Source organism: Pongo pygmaeus, chromosome 8 (assembly GCF_028885625.2).
Source record: "Pongo pygmaeus isolate AG05252 chromosome 8, NHGRI_mPonPyg2-v2.0_pri, whole genome shotgun sequence".
Classification (NCBI taxonomy): Eukaryota; Metazoa; Chordata; class Mammalia; order Primates; family Hominidae; genus Pongo; species Pongo pygmaeus.
The window spans coordinates 55,319,760-55,334,671 of record NC_072381.2 but is presented as its reverse complement, the minus strand read 5'-3'; the positions used below and the strand labels follow the sequence as shown (position 1 = coordinate 55,334,671).

Here is a 14,912-nt window from a genome sequence, read left to right as displayed (position 1 = left end):
AATGGCGCAACCTTGGCTCACTGCAACCTCTGCCTCCCAAGTTCAAGCAATTCTCCTGCCTCCGTCTCCCGAGTAGCTGGGATTACAGGCATGCGCCACCATGCCGGGCTAATTTTTTGTATTTTCAGTAGAGATGGGGTTTTACCATGTTGGCCAGGCTGGTCTCGAACTCCTGACCTCAGGTGACCCACCTGCCTCGGCCTCCCAAAGTGCTAGGATTACAGGCGTGAGCCAACGCGCCTGGCCTTTTTTTATTTTTATTTTTTAATTTTTTTTTATTTTGAGATGGAGTTTCACTCTGGTCGCCCAGGCTGAAGTACAGTGGAGTGATCTTGGCTCACTGCAAGCTCCGCCTCCCGGGTTCAAGCAATTCTCCTACCTCAGCCTCCCAAGTAGCTAGGACCACAGGCACCCGCCACCAAACCTAGCTAATTTTTTGTATTTTTAGTAGAGATAGGGTTTCATCATGTTGGCCAGGCTGGTCTTGAACTCCTGGGATTACAGGCATGAGCCACTGCGCCTGGCCTCCTCTTTTCCTTTTTAACATCATAGCCAGAGTAATCTTTTTAAAATGTAAATCCTATTTTGTCACATTTTATTTAATACAATTTAGAGCTTCTGTTGTTCCTAAAGTGAAGACCCAAGTCCTTTGTATGATCTTGTGTGAGCTCTGCATCACTTTTTCAGGCTCATTTTGTACCATTTTCCCTGAGGTGTTTAAGCTGTAGCCTTGCCAGCCCTGTATGCTAGTATCCTTTCACCTTGGGGCCCACGCACATGCTCGTTCTGACTAGAACACTGTTCCTCCTCCCCTCTCCTCCTTAACCTTCTCATCCTTCACATACGTCACCTCCGCAGGGAAGCCGTTCCACACCTCTCAGAGCAGGTCAAGAACCCTGCTGCCTGTAGACAAAATCTTACAGCCAGAGAGAATTTATTGTTGTTTATCCATGCTCACACGAGCACTCAAACTGCCTGTCAAGGTCACCCTGCTTCAAGCCTCCCTCCCACACACACACACACACACACACTCTCACACACACTCTGCTCTGCTCATTTGCTTCATACTTACTGTACTTTTCTTTTGTAGAACTTGTAACAGTTTATAATTTTATATCTGTGTGGTTATTTGCTTCTGTTTCTTGCTGGGAGCCCATTACTTAGAATAGTATTTATCATTTAGTAATGGTCAATAAACAGTTGTTCAGTAAATGAATGAAAGGAAGCTGGAGCTCAGAATAGGGGCCAGATAACTGTGTTGCAGAGCCTGGCATCCCTCAAGGCCTGCACTGGCGTCTTACTTACCACTCACCGTTGGAACGCTTGTGTGGCGACAGAACCTTCTATCATAATTACTACAGAGCTGACTCTACCTGGGGCTTCTGCAGTACATGTGACCCATTCCTCACTGTAGCCCTATAGCAGTCTAGGAGCACTACAGCAAATGTCATGGGTCCAAGTAGTATACTAATGTGACCATAAAAATGAATATTTTTATTAATTTTTGGCAAATAGTTTAAAAAATAATGTGAAAGACTCATCACTAACTGAAGCGCCATTGACTTAAACAGTGTTTCTAGGTTTTTAGTAAAAGCAGAGTTACAGACAGCTGCAGTGTCATTCAGTGTCACTTTATACACAAGCACCCCACTATAAATTCTTTTTAAGTCCAGAAAAAGTTGATGGTTATTGGTGAACTGCTATGCTTCCTTTGGTAAATACTACATTGTCTTTTTTTTTTTAACTGCTAGGAAACATAGGCTAAATTCACTTCCATGTGTTATGCCCAATGTCTTAAAATTTCCATTTCCAGTGAGTTGCTAACCTGTTTATTCTGCTACATAATTTTAAATATTCTACCTGAAATGTGTTTGAATGTAGGAGTGCTAGAGGTAAACATGGTGTTTGGTAAATTGATTTTGATAAATTTGTCAGGCATAGACACTGTCTGATGCTTCATTTCCTTCCTTTCAGTAAACACTGTTAATGCTTTGCCAATAGTGGGGCTCAGCACAGTGGTCATTCATGGACTTAAGTCTGTCCTATCACTCCACTAAGTCTGTGTTCATGCTGCTTCACAGATCTTTTTAAAATTAAACTTTTTACATTCAGATAATTGTAGATTCAAAAGCACTTGTAAGAAATAATATAGAAATCCTTTGTACTTTTTACTAAGTCTCTTCCAGTGAGGACCTCTTGCAGAACGAACAGTTTCACAGCCAGGATATTGACTTTGTCATTGTCAAGATGCAGAACATTTCTGTCACCACAAGGATCCTTCATGTTGCCACATCCACATAACTCCCACCTGCCCACTCCTTAACTCCTGGCAACCACTAATCTGTTCTGTTTGTTAATTTTGTCATTTTAAGAATTGTATACAAATGGAATCGTCCAGTAGGCAACACTTTGGGGTTGGCTTTTTTCATTTAGCATAATTCTCTGATGGTTCATCCAAGTTGTTGCTTGTATCCAGAGTTGGTTCCTTTTGATTGATGAGTATTACTCCATGGCATGAAGGTACCACCGTTACTGAAGTTATCTATTAAAGACATCTGAGCTGTTGCCAGCTTTGTGCTATTATAAAAAAAAAAGCTGCTCTAAACATTCATGTACATTCATGCTATGTGAGCATAAGTTTTTATTTCTGTGGAATACATGCCAAGGAATGCAGTTGCTATGTTTATAGTATTGCATAGTTTTTAAAGGAACTCCCAAACTATTTTCCAAAGTATCTATACCATTTTACGTTCCCATCAGCAAGATATGAATGATCAAGGTTCTCCACATCTTCAGAAACATTTGGTGTTGTCACTACTTTTTTAGCCAGTCTGACAGGTGTGTAGAAAAATTTCTATTTTTCTGATGGCTAATGATGTTGAACATCCATTCATATGCATATTTGCCATCTCTTCAGTGAAATGTCTTTTGATGCCTTTTGTCCATTTTCTAGTTGTATGATTTGTTTTTATACTAATGAGTTTTGAGAGTTCTTTATACATTCTAGATCCTAGTTCTTTATCAGATATGTGGTTTGCGAATACAAATTTTGATATCCACGTATTGATTGCTAAAATATAGAAATGAAATGGATTTTTTGTGTGCTGAGCTTGTATCCTGCAGCCTTGCCAAACTCACTTAATTAGCTCTAGGAACTGTTTTTCTAGATTGCTTAGGATTTTCCATGTGGACAGTTGTCATGTCATCTGTAAATAGTTTTATTTATTTTCTAATCTACTTACTTTTTATTCCCTTTTATTGCCTTATTGCACTGGCAAGAACTTCCAGGATATGTTAAAAGTAGTAAGAGAAGACATTCTTGCCCTGTTCCTGATATTAGAAAGCATTTACTCTTTCACCAATAAGTATAATGTTAGGTGCAGATTTCTTACAGATGCTCTTTATTGCATTCACTTTCCTGCACCTCATCCTTTATTTCTGAGTGTTTTCATTGCAAATCAATGTGAATTTGGTTGGTCAACTACTTTTTCTGTATTGGTTGATGTGATCATGTGATTTTTCTTTTTTAGTCCGTTAATGTGGTGGATAACATTGATTTATTTTCAAACATTGAACCAGCCTTGCATACCTGAAATAAATACCACTCGGTTACGGGGTATAATTTTTTTTTATAAAAAGCTAAATTCGATTTGCCAATATTTTGTTAAGGATTTTGAATCTGTGTTCATGAGGGAGATTGTCCTATGATACACTTTTTTTGATACTTACTTTGGTTTTGGCAGCAGAATAACACTTCATAGAATCAATTGGGAAGTGTTCTATCTTCTATTTTGTGGAGCTATTTGTATATTAAAAGTAATAGAATTACTTTTAATTATTTAATTGTTTGGTAGAATTCTCCCATGAAACCATCTGGGCCTGGAGAGATTTCTTTTTTGCAAGTATCTTAACTCTGAATTCAGTTTCCTTAGCAGTTATCAGGCTATTCAAATTTTCTGTCATATTGAGTGAATTGAGGTAGTTTGTGTTTTTCAAGGAATTGGTCCATTTCTTAAAAGTTGTCAGATGTACATGTGTGGTGCTGTTCATGGTATTCCCTTATTATTCTGATGTCTGCAGAGTCCACAGTTATATACCTTGTTTCACTCCTGGTATTGGTAATTTGTGCCTTTTCTCCTGTTTTCTTTGTCAGTCTTGTTAGAAGTCTGTCAATTTTATTGATCTTTTGAAAGAATCAGCTCTTTGTTTCATTGGTTTTTCTCTATTGTATTTTTGTTGTCAGTTCCATTGATTGATTTCTCCTATTATTTCCTGCCTTCTGCTCACTTTTGATTTATTTGGTTCTTTTTCTTGATTTGGAGGTAGGAGCTTAAATTATTAATTTGAAGCTTTTTCTCTTTTCTTGAATGTTCATTTAGTGCTATGAGTTGCCCTCTCAACACTACTTTAGTTGTGTCTCACAAATTTTGATGTGTTGTGTTTTCATTTGTATTTAGTTCATTTTTGTTTTGTTTTAAGAAATAGGGTGTCACTATTTTGCTCTTGTTGGCTGTGAACTCCTGGGCTCAATGGATTCTTTTGCTTCAGCCTCCTGGGTAGTTGGGACTACAAAAACACATCACTGTGCCCAGCTTACACTTTCCCTTTGACCTATGGATTATTTAGAAGTGTATTGTTTACTTTTCAGGTGTTTAGGGACTTTAAATTTGTTGTAGTTTGGTTTATGACTAATACGGTAGTCTATTTTGGAATATCTTACATGGGCACTTAAAAAGTGTGTATTCTGATTCTGGAGTGTTCTATAAATGTCAAGTCTTTTTGGTTGATGGTGTTTTTGGGTTCTTCTATCTTGGTGATTTTCTGTCTAGTTCTTCTATCAGTTGTTGAAGGATAATGAAGTTTCCAACTGTAATTGTGGGTTTGTCTATTTCTTTCAGTTTTATCAGCGGTTGCATCTCAAATGTTTTAGCTTTTTTGTTTAGTGCATATTTAGGATTACTAAGTTTTCTTGATGAATTGACCTTTTTGGCATTTCATAATGTTCTTTTCTGTCTCTGATAATTTTCCACTTTTTGTGTATGTGCTGCCAAAGCAAACACTCTGATAATTTTCTTTCTTCCCAAGTTTATTTTGTCAGATACCCTTTTTATTATTTTTTATATTACATAGTTGTGTGTATATATCTGTATTTTTTACTACCTATATTATTATATTTGTAGTGAGTTTCTTACAGACAGCATATAGTTGGGTCATGTTATTTAATTTATTCTACCTGCCTGTCTTTAAATCATGTATTTGTACATTTACATTTAATGTAATTATTGATATAGTAGAGTTTAAGTCTGTTAAAACAAAGTCTGCCATTTCGCTTTTTGTTTCTTGTTTGTTCGTTTACTTTGTGTTTCTCTATTTTCTCTTTTCTGCCTTTCTGTGGGCTAACTGAACATGTTTTTAGAATTTACTTTTTCTTTGTATGGCTTTTTTTAGTCATTACTCTGAGTGTTACATTACACATATAATAGACTACTGGTGTCATCATTGTACCAATTCAAGTGTAGAAACTTTTACCTTCCTTTACATTCCTTTATTTGCCTCATTTACATTATAATTGTTTTAAATATTTCCTGTACATACAGTGAGAACCACATCAGTGTTGTAATTTTTGCTTTAACTGTCCAAAATAATTTAGAAAACTCCAGAGGAGAAAAAAAGCCTAGTGTATTTGCCCATATTTTTTACTTACTGTGTTCCTTCCTCCTTCCTGATAATCTAACAGTCTTCTTTTATGGCTTTTTTCCTATTTAGAGGGCTTCCTTTGGCCATTTCTTTAGGGTAGGTCTGCTAGTGACAAATACTCTTCATTTTTCTTAACTGAGAATGGCTTGATTTCACCTTCATTCCTAAAGTATATTTTTGCTGGTTATAGGATTCTGGGTTGACAGTTATTTTCTTTCAGCATTAGAAACACATTGTGATTTTTTTTTCTGGTGTCTGGTTTCTGATGAAAAATCTCCCTTCATTCAAATTGTTTTTCTCTATGTATAAGGTGTCATTTTTCTCTGGCTGCTTTCAAGATTTTTTTTGTCATTTGTTTTCAGAAGTTATCCATGATGTGCCTTGGCAACTATTTGTTTGCATTTGCCCATATGGATTTTGCTCAGCTTCTTTAATCTGTAGATTTAAACCACTTGACAAATTTGGGAAGTTTTTAGCCATTATTTATTTGAATACTTTTTTAGCTCCCCACCTCTTTCTCTTCTGGAATTCCAATGACACAAATGTTACATCTTTTATTATAATCCCATGGGTCCCTGAGACTCTGTTCATCTCTTTCTAGTCTATTTTCTTTCTGTTGTGCTCAGTGAATAATTTCTTTTTTCTTTTTTCTCTTTTTTTTTTTGAGACAGAGTCTTGCTCTGTCACCCAGGCTGGAGTGCAGTGGCACGATCTTGACTCACTGCAAGCTCCACCTCTCAGGTTCACACCATTCTCCTGCCTCAGCCTCCTGAGTAACTGGGACTACAGCCACCCACCACCATGCTCAGCTAATTTTTTTTTTTTTTTAAGTAGAGTTGGGGTTTCACCATGTTAGCCAGGGTGGTCTCAATCTCCTGACCTCGTGATCCACCTGCCTCAGCCTCCCAAAGTACTGGGATTACAGGCGTGGGCCACTGCGCCCGGCTGTCAGTGAATAATTTCTGTTGCTTGTCTCAGTTCACTGAGACTCTGCCTCCATTCTGCTGCTGAGCCCATCCACTAAGCTTCTTATTTTAGTAATCTGGTTTTTCAGTTCTGATATCTCCATAGGACTCTTCTTTGTATCTTCTGTTTCATCACTGAGGCTTTTTATTATTTCATTTGCTTAAGGTGTCTTCATGGTGGGTCATTAAAATATTTTTATCGTGGCTGCTCTAAAATTGTTGTAAGATCATCTTGATATCTCTGTCATCTCACTATTGGCATTTGTTGTTTCATTCTACTTGATATCTTCTGGTTCTTGATATAAGGGATATTTGATGGAAACCTAGACACTTTCATATTATGCTGCTGTAGTCCATGTCTAGTTTAAGCCATCGCTTTTATTTGGCTTTCTCTGACATGGTTCCAACAGGGGAAGGGGCTGGGGGACTGCTGCCTCATACTGCCAGGAGGAGGAACAATTCAGGGCCCCTACTTGCCCTCCATTGACATCATTAGGGGTTTCTTTGTTGCTGCTGGGTGATGGTAATAGTCCTGACTCTCCACTCGCCCTCCTACGACACTGCCCAGGAGGAGATGGGGAGGGTGCCCACTACTCCCAAGTGCAGGTGGAAGTTAGGGCTCTCCATGTGTTCTTTGCTGACACCACAGTGGGGGTGGAGGGGGTCCACTTGTTACCAACTGATAGGAATAAAAGGCTCAGCTTCCTACTTGGCCTTCCCTGACAACACGCTAGGAGGGGTGTCACCTTGTTACAGCCTCTCGAGGGTCAAAGTCTAGGTTCCCTGCTCAGCCTTTGCTGACATGGATGGGGCTGGGTACCCCTCATTTTTTTCTGTGGTGTTTGGCTACAGTAGAATAGTCATTATCTAAAAGTTTTCTATCTAGCTGGGCTGCCAGTATTACTTCTCAGGGCAAAATAATGGCAGAGTAATGTGTCAGTCAAATCAGAGATGCCACTGATGATGAGGCACACCAGTACTTTATGTTTCTTAGAAAGAGAAAAGTATGTGAATAAACTGATATGTCATCCATAGTAAGATGCATGCTGATTTCAGAGAGATTAATATATAGTGAGAGTGTGCTTCTTGGAATAGATTAAATATGGTAGTTATGTGAAAAGGACTCATGGATGAAGAGCAAACAATGATGTATAAATATTCAAACATGTTTTATTTTTTGCTATGCTCATGTTAACAATCAGTGATTGGTCAGCTTACAAAAACAAGCATTCCTTTTTGAGAATGTTGACAAGACCCTTTAAACCCAATTTGGTGGATCTCTTTTCCTTGCAGAGACAGAGCTGCCTGCTTTGCTATTCAGAAAGGATTACAGGCATCCCGTAGTGACATTAAGTTATTTAAGCATAATGACATGGCTGACCTCGAGTGACTACTAAATGAACAAGAGATTGAAGATCAAAAGGTATGATTCTTTGAAGAAAATTATACAGTTCTTTTGTATTTTCTAACCAGCTAAATTATATATGAAATGGTAATTTGTCATGAAAACTTGCCTGTGGATCACATTTGGATATTAAGGTGTTCCTGCTTATTAAATGTACTTCGTGTTGGAGAGCCAAGTCTGATTGTAATTGCCTTGTCAGTGCCGTAATTACATATAGCAAATTGGAGGGAAGTAATCCAAGCAGCTTTCTAAGGGATCAAGAGAGGCTGAAAAACAGCATGTGCTTAGTGAGGCGGGGAGATGTCTACTCATAGCTGGGCATAATGACACCAAAACTTACTAGGCCTTTAATGACATGTACCTAGTGAATTCAGAATAGGCTTATTCATACCAGAATAAATCATGTATCAATTACATGAGGAAAGAATGGCAGGAAGCTTATTATATTAATATATGAACAAAGTGAAGCTCTTTCTCCCCATCCCACCTGTATCCTGCTCTGAGCAGCTGCTGCCTGTGGGAAATGACTGCCCCTAACATGGTCTCCTTCCAGCTTGCAGCCCTGTTTTTAGCTCTTTCCTCTCAAGAACCTAACATAACCCCAGGGGATGGTGGTTTGGAAGTAGCTCCTTGGTGTTCTGATTAGGGTGAAACAGAGGAAGTGTGTTCAGAGCATCGTTGTTAAAATTATAATTTATTTTCCCCTGATGACATGGGTAAGTAAAGTAGCTCAGGTCTGTGGTTCTGAGCAGGGCACCATTATGTGTGTCTTCATCTCAGACACAGTTTCAAGTGGACTTTGTCAGTGCAACTCATTCATAACTAGAATAAATGATAAAAATGCTCATCACATTTCTTAATTTTGTGTATTTTGTCTTAATTTTCAATTTTCCAAATATTTGCATTATTCATTTAGGATTCTGTCATCTTTGCTTAGGTGTCAGCCTAAGTGCATCACTTAATGAATATACACATTCTCATGATGAATATGCATGATCTTGCCATTTTATACTAAATCTGCTGTAGGCTAACATTTCACATTTACACAATTTAGAAAAATCTATAGGCAAAATCTGAAAACAGCCCATTCCACTGGTTAATTTCTTTCTACAAAGTATAAAAACATGTTTCTTATGATGATGCAGTAATAGAAAGCTAGTCTGTATTCAGTAATAGAACTGCAGTCTGCTGCCATTTGTTTTGCCAAGTTAGTACTGTATAAATTTGGAAAACATCAGATTCAAGTTTTGTATGTGCTCTTTTTCTACAAGATCTGTAAGCCATAGAACTTTTTTTAAATGAGCAACAAGAAGTAAAATTAAATATCTTGAAACTTATTTCTACTTTATAATTTTTACTTTTTTACTAATTTATAGTTTTCTTGCTGAGAGCAGGCTTTCTAAGTAACTCTACATTTTGGTTTTTAGAAATATTCATTTTCAATTTCATTTTCACATAAATAATCTGGTCGTTAACACTTCGAATGTTTTCTTTGTCCATTTCCCAAGTGCTATGGTTCATGAATTGTTTTTTATCCCCTTTACTACAGGGTTCCCATAATGGTCAGTGGATATGAACAGTAGTTCATAAAAGGAATACACATAACTATGAACAAGTGAAAAATAGCCTGGCCGCAATAATAATTAAGGAAATTAGGCTAGGAGTTTTGCCTGTTCATTTTGAATAGTAATAGTCAGTGCCAACACAGGTGTGGTGAGACAAAGAGTGTTCCTATGACACTGGAAAGAGTTTAAATTGGCACTGCCTTTCTAGAAGGCAAATGGGCAGATACATTCCAGGATCCAAGTAATTCCATGCCCTTTGACCCATTCCTGTGGTGCTGTCTTTAAAAACTTACGAGAAATGATGTCACATATTGAAGGATATTCATATTGTGATATGAAAAAGCAAATGAGGGAAACAACTAAATCCAGCATTAAGGAAATAAGTAGTTTATGGTATACCCACAGGCAGTACGTCTCCATTAAAATCATGTAATCTGAAATAATTTAGAAATGCTCACAGCATAATGTTTTTAAAATCAGGTCCTAAAACTACAGTAAAATCCTGATTCTGAACAAAGTAATTTATATGTTTATACAAGAAAGACAAAAATTATCACCATGTGGTATTATTAGCTAATTTATTTAATTGTTTTTTGTACTTTTCCATTTCCCAAGAATCCTACATTGAATATTTTTAAATCTAAGAAAATGTTTTTCCTTAAAGACAGGAAGAGGTAACATGCCCTGTGTAGAAATTAGGGTGGCATCTCTTCATCAATCACTTCTAACATATTGCTAGCTCCCCAGCTTTCAGTTGTGAGTTGACAGAGTAAAGATGATTGAGCAACATCAGTGATGTATACTTTTTATTCCTCAACAAACTTTTTTTTTTAGTGCTACTGCTGTGGGCTGTAAAATACCCCTTAAAGCACTGCTCTGATACTTTCTAATTCTGATCATTTCTAATTGACCATTGGAGCAGAAGCTTAGAGGCAAGAAACCTCTGAGTAAGAAGGTAATGGCAAACTCTTATCTGTGGATCTCAGTATTTTTTGCAGTCCCACACACCTGAACCATGTACAGTTTCATACATGTGAGAGATTTATTAGTGACTTGCTCTGAGCAGTGTGTGAAGGTGTGTGTTTTTTGAAAAGAAGATCTCTGCCGGGTGTGGTGGCTCAAACCTGCAATCCCAGCAGTTTGAGAGGCCGAGATCAGTAATCAAGAGGTCAGGAGTTCAAGACCAGCCTGGCCAACATGGTGAAACCCCATCTCTACTAAAAATACAAAAATTAGCTGGGCGTGGTGGCGGGTGCCTGTAATCCCAGCTACTCAGGAGGCTGAGGCAGAGAATTGCTTGAACCCTGGAGGTGGAGGTTGCAGTGAGCAGAGATAGCGCCACTGCACTCCCACCTGGGTGACAGTGAGACTCTGTCTCAAAAAAAAGGAAAGGAGACCTCTCTACCCCTCCACCTGGGGACATCATTGGACAAGCTCATAGTCAAATTTTACTTGATCCAATAATACGTCAGTGGGGAGTGAGGAGGGAACAGGGTTGCTCCTTTTTTTGGGAGGTGAAGGAAAACGGTTTGAGTTTTTTAACTTTTTGTTCGGAAAAATGCCATCATATAAGAAGGAAACACAGTGGTATAGTGAAGCCCCCTGTACCCTTCTCCCAGCTTTGTTATCAGCATTACATCATTCTTGTGCCATCTGTTCCTCACCCCATCTTCATGATGGTGACCTTCATTATAGTTGTTTTGGGTAAAATTGACAGACATTGAATCACATGAATGCAGCCGTACAATTTTGACCAGTGATTATACCCATGTAACCCAGGAATGTCAGCCCCGTTATGATGTAAAACATTCCCATTTCTTTAGAAAGTCCCTTAGGCCTCTTCCCAGTTGGAGGTGGGAGGGTTTTGTTTGTATTTTAATATTCTCAGAGTGCCTAATTAGTTTGTGTGTGTCACCTAGCTAATGCTGTGAGCTGAAAAACAAGTCTGAGAGAAGATAGCACTGTTGTTCATCTCAAAATAACCCATCACAAACACCGAGCTTTCAATTCATTCAGAATATTTTTTAGGAATAAATCTTGTAAGGTGAAAGTGCTGGGGAATATGTAACAGATCTTTTCTTTAGAGTTACTGAAATGTAAGATGTCTGCTTTTTCTCTTGTAAAGAATCCTCGTGTAACTCGGTGTTTCATTGTAGTAGAAGGATTGTATATGAATACTGGAACTATTTGTCCTCTTCCAGAATTGGTAAGCAACCATGTTCAGCCGTAATTTTAATATTTGGACTATTTGACAGATGTGCCTTTTGTTTATGACTGCTTTTAGTGTATAACATCTGCGTTGCTATCACATTAGGCCTCATAAGCATGTTTTGCTCAGATTAGGGAAAAAGAACAACACTGAATGCCAGTGCTGGCCTTCAAAGAGTAATCAAGACTGCTCTGTTGCCCAGGTTGGAGTGCAGTGGTGTGAACACAGCTCACTGCAGCCTTACCCTCCTGGGCTCCAGTGATCCTTCCACCTTAGCTTTCTGAGTTAGCTGGGACTACAGGTACATGGCACCACACCTGGCTGATTTTTCCCTTTTTTGTGGAGTAGGGATCTCACTATGTTACCCAGGCTATTCTCAAACTCTTGGGCTCAAGCGATCCTCCTGCCTCAGCCTGCGAAAGTGCTGGTATTACAGGTATTAGCCACCACACCTGGCCAAAACTTAGCTTTAGCTTTTTTTTTTTTTTCAAGACAGAGTCTTGCCCTGTCGTCAGGCTGGAGTGCAGTGGCCATCTTGGCTCACTGCAGCCTCCTCCCCTGGGTTCAAGCAGTTCTCCTGCCTCAGCCTCTTGAGTAGCTGGAACTATAGGCGTGCGCAACCACCCCCAGCTAATTTTTGTATTTTTAGTAGATATGGGGTTTCACCATGTCAGCTAGGATGGTCTCAATCTCTTGACCTCGTGATCCGCCCGCCTGGGCCTCCCAAAATGCTGGGATTACAGGCATGAGCCACTGCGTCGGCCATACGTAGCTTTTAAGATCCAGCTTTATTTAGGTGAAATCAACGTATAAAGTACACCCACTTTAAGGGTAAAGTTTGATAAGTTTTGACAGATGTATATACATCTCTATCACCACAGCCATCACCACCACAGTCAATATACAGAACATTTTTGTGTAAGACAATGTTTATCCAGAAAGAAAACTTTATCCAGAAAGCTTCCTGATGCCTCTTGGTAGTGCGTACCCATGTTGGCCCCAGACAGCCATTAATCTACTTTCTATTCCTGTAGATTAGTTTTACCTTTTGTAGAATTGCATATGAATGAAAGCACAGCTTGCTTTTTTGTTTTTTTTGTTTTTTTGTTTTTTGTTTTTTGTTTGAGATGGAGTTTCACTTTTGTTGCCTAGGCTGGAGTGCAATGGCACGATCTCGGCTACCTCAACCTCTGGCTGCTGGGTTCAAGCGATTCTCCTGCCTCAGCCTCCCAGGTAGCTGGGATTACAAGCATGTGCCACCATGCCCGGCTAATTTTGTATTTTTAGTAGAGACGAGGTTTCTCCATGTTGGTCAGGCTGGTCTTGAACTCCTGACCTCAGGTGATCTGCCCTCCTTGGCCTCCCAAAGTGCTGAGATTACAGGCGTGAGTCACCACGCACGGCCAAAACTTAGCTTTTTAATAGTGAAAGCAACATAACTGTTTTTTAGAAACCATGACCATTGGGATTTCCTTTATTGAGGTGAAATTCATGTAACACAAAATTAACCAATTTAAATTGTACAGGACAGTGACATTTATTACATTTACCATGTGTGCAGCCATCAACTCTAGGTCAAAAACCTTTTCATGACTGGCAAAGAAGACCTGAAACCCATTAAACAGTCACTCCCCATTTTCTTCTCCCTCTAGCTCCCAGCAACCACCAATCTGCTTTCTGTCTCTATGGATTTCCCTTTTCTGGTTATTTCCTATAAATGGCATCATATAATATACGACCTTTTCTTTCTGGCTTCATTCACTTAATGTTTTTAAAGTTCATTAACATTGTATACCATGTATCAGTATTTCATACCTTTTTAATGCTAAGTTATAGTCCATTGCATGGATAATACCACGTTTTGTTTTATATGTTCATCCACAGATGGATATTTGGGTTCTTTCCACCTTTTTGCTACTGCGAATAGTGCTGTTGTGAACATCTGTGTACAGGTATTTGTCTGAATTCCTGTTTTCAGTTCTTTTATGTCTATATCTAGCAGGCTAATTGCTGGATTATATGGTAATTCTGTGTTTAACTTAATAAGGAACTTACATACTGTTTTCCACAGCGATTGCACCATTGTACATTCCCGTCAGCTATGTACCAGGGTTACAGTTTCTCTACATCTTTGTCAGCACTTATATTTTCTAGGGGTTTTTGTTGGTTTGTTTTAGCCACCCTATTGAGCATGAGGTAGTATCTCACTGTGGTTTTGATCTGTGTTTCCCAAATGGCTAATGATGCTGAGCCTCTTTTCTTGTTTTTTTGTTTGTTTGTTTTTTTGGCCATGCGTATATCTTTGGAGACATATCTATTCAGGTGCTTTGCCCATTTTTTAAATTGGGTTGTTTGTCTTTTTGTTTTTAAAAGAATTCTTTGTATATTCTGGATACTAGATTTTTATCAGATACATGATTTGCAAATATTTTCTCCTATTTTGTGGGGGTTGGTTTCATTTATTTGATACTGTCCTTTGACACACAGTTTTTAAAAATTTTGATGATGTCCAATTTATGTGTTTTGTTGTTGCTTGTGCTTTTGTGTTTTATTTTAAAATCTTTGTTTAATCTGGCTGGGCGCGGTGGCTCACGCCTGTAATCCGAGCACTTTGGGAGGCTGAGGCGGGTGAATCATTTGAGGTCAGGAGACTGAGACCAGCCTGGCCAACATGGTAAAACCCTGTCTCTGCTAAAAATACAAAAAAATTAGCCAGGCGTGGTGATACACACCTGTAATCCCAGCTACTCTGGAGGCTGAGGCAGCAGAATTGCTTGAACCCGGGATGTGGAGGTTGTAATGAGCCGAGATCATGCCAGTGCTCTCCAGCCTGGGCAACACAGCAAGACTCCGTCTCAAAAAAAAAAAAAAAACTTTATTTAATCCAAAATTATCAATATTTACTGCTATGTTTCCCCCTAAGAGTTTATAGTTTTCAATCTTACATTTAGGTCTGTAGTTCATTTGAGTTCATTTTTCATATGCGATGATGAAGAAGTCCAATTTTATTCTTTCACAAGTGGTTATCCAGTTTTGCCTGCATCATTGGTGAATGTTTCCCCATTGACTGG

General features: G+C 38.6%; 1 pseudogene; it reads left to right on the top strand.

The window, feature by feature from the left end:
* LOC129044951 (serine palmitoyltransferase 1-like) overlaps window positions 1-14,912 on the top strand; it is a 52,088-nt pseudogene that overhangs the window by 13,800 nt on the left and 23,376 nt on the right.